This window comes from Opisthocomus hoazin, chromosome 1 (assembly GCF_030867145.1).
Source record: "Opisthocomus hoazin isolate bOpiHoa1 chromosome 1, bOpiHoa1.hap1, whole genome shotgun sequence".
Classification (NCBI taxonomy): Eukaryota; Metazoa; Chordata; class Aves; order Opisthocomiformes; family Opisthocomidae; genus Opisthocomus; species Opisthocomus hoazin.
In genome coordinates, this window is record NC_134414.1 from 147,955,030 (window position 1) to 147,964,215 (window position 9,186).

Consider the following 9,186-nt stretch of genomic DNA (forward strand, 5'->3'; position numbering starts at 1 on the left):
AACACTTCCACAAGAAGCTACAAAGTTCTTTGTCTGGGTTATTTCTACACTCCACTCCCAAACCACTCCAGGCTTTATTAGCAGGTTCTTTAGCAGGAACATTGTACCGCTTTTGGCGGGAATGTCATCTCCACTCAACTGAGTTTCTTTTGCTTTGTGAAAATTTATTCTAGGCAGACACTGGGGAATTACTCCAGGCCAGAGGACAGCCTTCTGCATGAGAAGTCCCAGTACAGCTGGGTATGTGCTTACCATCAAACCTTCAAAGGCTACCTCACACCTGCAGAGCCCAGCTCCCCCACCACACACACACAGAGCATCACACACACATGCAGGGTGTTCATCACCTCAGGGAAGGGTGCAGATGACAGTTCGGACATATTCCCAGCCCAAGTTCCTTGCAATAATTTTGTCCACAAACTCTCTCAAACAGGATTTTCTTCACATTTCATCCTGTTTTGAGCCAAGGCAGGCCTTTTCCCTGCCCTTCTCTCACCAGGTCACCTGCTTCTTCACTCTTTCTCTATATTTAGCAGCTTTGCCTTGGTCCAGACTCACCAAGTCACAGCCCTTACTCCCTGTACCTAAAAAGAAAAATATCTACTAAAGTCACATGAATTCACCCCAACCCTTTTCTCACTCAAGGCACGGATGCCCTTTCCTCATAGTCACTTGTGGAAACAAACTGCCCGACTTCTGCCCATCCGTCATTCCTTTCACCCCTTCTCTGCAGGGAATTTTGTATTTCACAAATAGCCAATTTCAAATCAGTTTGAAAGAATTGTTCAAAAGCTGTCTGTGGAAAGAAAAAGAAAAAAAAATTCATAAGAACAGGGATGCAAATTGGCACCTCTACTGAGAGCAATGCTGCAGCTTTAGCTCAGAGGTTATCTGTGCTGCTTGACCTTTCAGATAGATGAGCAGCACACCTGAAACTCAAAACCACCCTTACTGCATGGTCTTCTTTCACTCATCAGTAACTGGGGGATACACAGAGACAGCTGTGCAGATATTCTGCATGGGAGAAGGAAATGGGAAATACCTTTAAAACACGAGAATCATAAAACCATAGGGGAATTCAAAAAAAGAAAAATCAGGCTTTACTAACTCTATCCTTACCAGATCAATTTCAAGTTCATACTTTTAACATTGTTAGTGGCTACACTTTCTCACCTTACCTTAGCAAAGCACAGAGGAGCCAAGCCAAGCACTTCAGTACAAAATTTCCTCAGTGCAGGCAAGCCAGGAGCTAAGGGTGATGCAGCAGAGGCAGCACACAGGTCAGGCAGTCCCACAGGGTGCTGGTAATGGCATCCATCAACAGCTCCAGGCACAGCAAGCAGCAAGCCAAGTCCAGCATCCATCCAGGGAGTCCCCTCAGAGGCAGCAAGGGATAGAGTCTGACAGAGAAGTAGAGACATGCAACAAGGCACACTGGACAGCCCCATCCAGGAGAGAGGAATCAACAGCACAGGTCTGACATCAATTCAGGAGACAGAGCCAAACGCAAGGGCAGAAACCAGCACTCCTACAACACCACCTCGGAAGGGACTAACCATCTGAGTCTGAGCTTAAATGGGGCTCCTGGGCCCATGGGTGTGGATGGAGGCCACAGGTGAAGCTGGTCAGGGACATTACACCCTACTAGGGCCCTCACAACGAGCACCTGTTCTGGCATTTTCTGGGACTTCAACAGTGTAAGTAATACAGTGAAAAAAAGGTAAGCATTCAATTAGTCCTTCAGCTGGAAGCAAATTCACTTGTTCTAAACAATAAAGGCATAACTTTAGGATTTTCACTTTAAAGAAGAGCTCACCTCCACATTTTAGCCATGTTATTCTTTCTCAGAGCCTCACTAGGAGTAGGAGATATCACGCTCTTGTGGCACTCATGTACACATTTATTGCCAAAGCAAGCACATCAGAATATTTCCTAAACACTGAAAATTAAGTCATACACAAATCCTATCACAACTAGTTTCTATAGTAAGCCACCAAGGATTTCAAAGTGAGACCACAAAGACAGCTGGGCCATTCAGTGCAAATTCTGGAGGAAGGCTTTAACACACGTTGCTGGGCAAAAGCTCTGCCACTTGCACCAAGCCCAAACTACAGCACCCCACCCGACATCTGAAGCCTTTCATGGGATGGGCTCTGCTCTGGGGGGGCGACTGCTCCCTGCACACACCCCACCAGAGCGATGAAATGGTGGCTCCCCAAGGGGACGCAGCACCTGGGCAGTTAGCGGCAACGTTCGGGCTGAGAAGAGCACCATGCTTCTCCTCTCCTCCATACTGGGTAGAAAGTCGGGTTTGGCAGCAAGTCCTATCTTAGTGCCTTCTCCAAACACACACAGATGCAACATCACATCTGCTCACACGCACAGAGGGAAAATGTGGAGTTGTTTTCATTATTAACAGGGAATCTCTATTAGAGAAAAATTATGCCACTCGGAGAGATTTGTCACTGTCTTTTCAAACAGAGCCTAGGACAGGGGATGCCACAGGAAAAGGACAACACTGTGAGGGGCTGGACCGGGAGTATCTAAGGCATGGAGTCATTACTGGGCCAATGAAAGTGGGAAATAAAAGATTTCCCCGCCAAATCATAGGGATTTTGCATTTTAACTGAGTTGTCAGGCTTCATTTTTAATTGTGCTTTTACTTGGTGCAAAGCAGTTTTAAAAATCAGCTTGGAGGGAGATAATTAAGAGGCACAGTTATATGAGGCTTGGGACATTTAGAGCTAAAATGCTGACTGTTATCTTGAGCAGTTCACAAATAGTACTTACGCAAGCTGGGAACCGCTTCACCACTGCCAGTACTCCTTTAACTCCTGACCTTTTCCTGGACATCAGATGGGAATGATTTTTAGTCTGTCCTGTCTGGACTGAAATTGATCCCAAGCACCAGGGCAAGGAAAGAAAAAAGTTTATTCTTTAAAAGGTTTACATACTGGATGCTTAAAATTTAACGCTCGCCCCTTAGAGCTATATTCCTAGCTCAGAACTGGTAAGACGCAAGATGTTTTTTGCTTTAATCCTTTCCAAAGACACATTCCATAAATTGTTAGCATCCTTGCCAACCACTCAGTCTCTTAGTGAGCCCACATACCAGCTTTAAAGCTCTGCTAAAACCAATGCAACAGTCCTGTGGGTTAAGTTTATATTATTTCCAGATTCGTATAGCTGCAGGCTCCTTTTTAAAGTTGCAAATGATAAGTCATCTCTTTGTTGCCAGTGCTTTTCTTTTTTTTTTTAAACTTTGTTTAAACATTGCTCACTGATGCACTTAGTGAAAAGCAGACTGTACTAGCTGTAGCATAGCTGTATATGCCGTAGCAACAGGAACACAGTATGTATTTTGCAGCAAGAGGGGTGGAGAAGCCCTGCTTGGACAGTTCAGTCTATTAATAACGCCAGATAGATACCACTGCTTAAAAACAAATTCAAGCAACAAAAGCAACATCCTGTGCTGACACAGCACCTTTCATCTCAAAAGATAACATTTACATATTCTCAACAGCATAGCCACAAGCTGTCCAAAGAAACTACCCTAAAAAAATACAACGACATAAGGGACTTCCCTACAGTTTCATGCCAGCTAGGGGAAAATACAAGCCTAATACAGTCACTCCTCCTCCTGGCACACTGGGGTTGGGTGAAGTCCTGTTTGCTTCCTGACTGCTGCATCTCTGCCTGCCCTGACCAGCACAGAACGCAGAGAACCAGGCACCAAATGCTTTCAAAATGTTGGAGTCCTTGTTTTTTCTCTCTTTCCTGAGAGACACTAGAAATTTATTGTAAAAATGACACCACCCAAAATTATATTGTAGAAATACAAATGAGTGAAATGCTCCTCTTTTCACCTTTTACTCCCTTGCCTAGTTTTGTCTTCCACTGTACTCTCCATCAGTCCTGCCATGGCTCACCAAAATTCAAGCTGCAGTTGAGAATGCATTTGTTTCTCTCCATAAGAGGAGGTCATTTTCTCCTCCATCTTCCCCTGGTTTGAAAACCAGGTGCTTTGTCTAGTTTCTCTCAGGAGCTTGGTGCCAGAAGCAGAAACAGAGAGGAACGAATGCAGAAAACTCCGAGGGGGGATGCCACCCTATATGTTCAGACCTTATTCCATGGGGCCTCTTCCACTCTCACTTGTTGCCGCGGCTCACCCCAGAGCTGCTTCTTGGTGGTCAGTGGGAGCTCCTAGTTTACTTAAAGCAGAATCTGCTTTTACACTCTTGGCTGCCTGTATACGTGTAGAGCCACGCAGTGGTGCCCAGCAAAGAGAATGAAATTGTTTTTAAATGATACATCCTGCAGTCTCATCAGCCTCCAACTTAACCTTGATAAACAACAGGGAATCGGTACTGGAAGTTCCAGTCAGGACCAGATTGAGGTTGGCCGGCTTTTTGACAGTACGCTACATTTATCAGAATACCATGTTTGACCCTTTTTATGGATCAGCTGGGAAACCAAAGCTCCCATGCCTGCCTGTGAACTCACACTCTGGTTCTGCAAACATTTGTATAAACAACTTAATCCCACATACTTGACTGGTCTCCTAATTGAATATTTGCAAGACTTTGACCTTAGCATAAACTGACTTCACAGGAGACCAGGCAGAAATTTCCATGCATTAAAAGACAAGACTCCCATTAAAATAGCAAAAATCCATTCCCTCCATGCCTAAATTCACCCCTAATTTACCTTTTGTCCCTTAAAGCCAAGAAGAAGAGAAGGAAAGTCAGGATGCACAATCAGAGCGAGGGTGAGGCATGAAGGCAGTGCTAACAAGCATGTGAAGTTCCCCTTCGCTCGCTCTGTAGTACTGTCATGGTCAGCCTGATTGCTTGGGGGCCATAAAAAATCAGATATGGCACATCTGTTTCTAAAATTTAGATCTCTAAGCAAGAGCAGTCAGCGGGTCTCTTTCAAAGTCTGACTGAGCTGCTGCCGCTCTTCAGTAGAAAGCAGAAGGTAGGGCTTGCATGCACCACTATTGACAATATTTATTGACCTTGGGCATACACAGGAGCTACTTACGAAAGCTACACTAGCGTATTGTAAAGGTAACATACTGCTGGCAGACTAAAGTACAGCAGTGAAGTTGCATAATTACTTTGCAGGCAAAAGTGAGTGAAAAAACTTTCAAGACTAAGCTTCCTCCTGCCAGTGCCTCAAGCCGAGGGCTGGAACGCTTTTGGGATAAGCCTTGGGCTGGAATGAAGCTATGCCCCTCTCATTTGCCTTAAATGGTGTGTCTGACTCACTGTATTTGGGGGACATGCCTTGGTTACTCACTGACTGTTTATCTAAGTTCTAATCATGTGATTAAAATAACTGGTTTATAATCCCCAGATCGCAAGGACCATGATCCTGGTATCTCTCACACTGATTTAAATCCTGAGAGCAGACCTGCTTACACGAGCATTTACTGACCGCGCCGCAGACCCAGCTCTTGCTGCGAGCCGCAGGGCAGAGCACAGCCACCCTCTGCCTTTTCCAGCACTCAGCCTGCCATGGCATCAGGGTTCCAAAGGGACCTTGTGGGTCACTGAGCGAGCAAAAGGATGGCCCTGCGGCTAATCTGCTGACGCGAAACCGGCTCAGACCCTTGTCGAGCCATAACTGAAGGCTGTAGGACAGCGAAGAAAATTTACTCGGACTTTTCTCTGCTCCAGTTCTCTAACTGAACAGAGTTAGAAATAGGAGACAAGCAGAGATAAGCTGGGGGGGTTTTCCCTTCTCCTGCCTTTGTGGGCTGTGGTTCCCCCCCATTAGCACCAGTTTCTCAGCACGGCGTATAGCACTGCTGGGTCAGGCTTTCAGATAGGCTTTTTGCTGCAAGTACTACCCAAGTTCAAGACCTTCATCTGCTTTCATAAAGCATATAAAACAAATCTAGATGGGGCGGATAACCAAGCTGCTTCAGGACTGGGCATGATATTTTTTGCCTCCAGTCCTGCTGGCAACAGCGAGTCAGTTTGGTGCCAGCCATTTTCTCCTGATGCTACAGAAGGAGAGGAAGCTTTCCTAGCTGGGGGAATGCTACCCCACTGTTCAGCTGCTAAGAAGGTGAGTTTTGGGGCAAAAGGTCAGGAAAGGGAGTGTTCCCTGGACTGAGCCTTGGTGCTGCTCTCTGTAACAGCAGGGGCCAAGAGTTCCCGCGAGTGCACATGCTGGGAGTGAGAGGACACTAATTTGTTGACAGTTAACAAAGCCAGTATCTGAGGGATGTGTCATAACATTCCAAGGAGCAAAACTACAATAACGGAATGTGTTTTCACTTTAGATAGTGTCTTTTTGGCTAACAGATGCAGAGAAAAACAAAGGATGAGTCTTTACGAGAGGGGGAGGGGAAGCTCACTGCTTTGAACCCTGCAGCCGCCCCGCAGAGAAGGGATAGGTAATGGGACTAGCCCGTACTCACTAGTAGTGAAGTCACAGCTATCCATAAACAGGGAGAAGAGATAACGGCTCATAACTAAACTCAGCCAAGTCCCATTGGTGGCACAAACTCTCAGCAATATCCACGGGGTTTGGATGAGGCCCCTAATGAGCTGCCTTTATCCCTTCAACTCTCTAGTTGCCGGAGGTGCCAAAAGTGGATATGGGGAATATAAAACGAGAGAGAAATTCCCATAGCACCACTGAGCTCTTTAGCGGGTACTCGCAGAGAGCGTATTTCTTTGCCAACTCCATAAAGCAGGACTGCTACAGGGGGACTCTTGATTGTTTGCTTTATCCATCCCACACCACGTCAGACCATGTGCTGGGTCCTCCTTACTTGTATGTCAGCTTCTCCCTAGCGACATGACCTAAAATAAGACTGCCAAGGCCATTAGGCATCTTAAAGCGGCAGAACACAATGTGAACGCCCATTACTGCTCTCTGTTCAGCTGGATTTCTTAAATACGTTCTAGATGGTGGGTTTGGCTTACTTAAGGACAGAAGAAAAAATAAGCCATCTCTTTGTTCAAGTATTGTTCTTCCTTCTGAGCACAATGGGTTGTGCTTTTTCCCCCACAGTGAAACAGGTTTTTGACACAATGGATGGAAATACTAACTCACAGCTTTAAAATGGCAACACATTACACTCCAGGGACTAGCATTTGCTTTTGAACTTGAGTGGTATAGACTTTAAAAAGATTCATATCTCTTGACTTTGTCTTGTACATGCAAAATATGTGTGTTTATCCTGTCCTGCGAGATCTCATTCGGAAACACATTTGACATTCTTATGAAGGACAATTTTCATTTAGTGTGCATGGAGGATAAGCAATCTCTGGATCACCTTTCACCAACGCACAAAGCTGGAGCTGAATGACAAAACCCGTAGTGTTGGTTGAGCATCAACCAGTATTACCTGTACTGATGCAACATCTTAGATTCCTGCTCCATCAGCTGGAACCCTGAGCACTGTGCATGGTGCAGAAACAGTCTTGCCACACAGTACTAGCACAATCCAGGCCTGTCAGCATCCAGGAGGTCAGATACCAGCATGCGGAACCAGCCTGTTCACACACAGCAAGCCAAATGCGTCCGTCTGGGATCCTCGTGAATGTGCAGCAGCCACTTTTCAAACCTAAGCACACCGGGCTATCATAGGTGCACAAATTAATCTGGTATTGTACAGCAGACAGATGTCTAGACCTGGCTAGGCCACTAAATTGCCAAGAAAAACAATAAGCTATTTCCAGAAAGTAACAGGGTTGGCAAGTCTACAACCTGCAGCAAAAAGAGTCGGAGTCCAACCCGTCTTTTTAATAGAACTGCTGATCACCATCATGTCCTGGACATGGAGGATGAAAGAAATTGCTCACCATCTTTTTAATAAAGTTATGTAGCTATAGTACACCCACTACAAAGTTTCTAATAGCAGAAGTTGCTGTCACAGAGAAGTATAGGGCAGTGGGTATTTTGAAAGTGCAGTTTCACACAGCTATCCAAGACCACTTTAAGAAAGCAGAGAGAAATTCAGGCTGCGTACCACTGAGTCTACTGACTTGAAGTAACCAGTTACCACCCTGCCAACTGCACTTAAAAAACAAACACACACAAACAAAAGGAACCCCCGTAACACTCATCTGAGGATGCATTACACCAGGGCTGGCAAATTCACAAACTGCTATTCGTCGTACTATAAGCAGAAAAATTGCCTCATTGTGAGACAAAACGCAAAGCCTGATGGACCATGTTTCCCCATTTAAAGGCTCCTTTCAACCAACCAAACTTTTGTACAGCAGCTCTGGTGTTCAAGAGGATGGTGCTATCTCTGAAGCATCCTGGTGCCCCCACCTGGCACAGAGCCCTCTCGGAGGCTTTCATTTAGGCAACACTCTCATGGGCAGCCTGCTGCTAACGTGCGTGATTTCTGTGGAATTAGGCTGCCGGCAGATAAAGGCGGTGCACGAGGGCCTGCGTTGCTGTGTGGGTACTCGCTGGGTGCTTCTCCCTCCTCCTAAAGCTGCCCTTACCTGGAGCATCACTCACTGATGAGGAAATGGTTACACAGCCCGTCATCCGCGACTGCACACAACCCCAAACGTTCCTCTTCCACCAAACCCGAGCCATACCGATTCGCAGCCGCACTCTGCCCGCTGTGCATGGCAAGGCCGGTGCCGCGCAGCCCACGCACACCAGTCGATGTTACACAGAAGCTCACTCATGATCGGCTTTCTATTTTGAGCTGACCAACACAGTGCAAACAACATCAACCCCTTGGGGCAAAGCACACGTCAAGGTTCAAGAGAAAAAGCATTCTGAAGCAGTCCAAACACACACAAAAATACGCTCCATTGTACAGCTCGGGCCCATCTCTGCACCCTGCAAAGGGCTAACACCACCCACGGTTTGGTTTATCTTCCAAACACAAACTCTTTTCCTGATCAAAAAACAGACCAGGGAAACCTTTTACATGCTGCTTCTCCTTGTCCTGTCCTCATTTCACTGCTTAACACTCTCTTACCCCACAGAAACCACCTTCTCACTGAGGGTGTCTCAGCCCTTTCTAGAAAACCTCTCCTCTCTGCAGCACCTCAGCTGCATTTGATGATGGAGCAGAGCTGGCAGCTCCTTCGCCCTCTAAGTGACGTATCATCAGTTATACTTCTCTTTTCAGAACATCACCCACCCAGCAGTGGATTCAGCAAGGGAACAGAAAGGGCTGAAATGCCCCATTTCCAC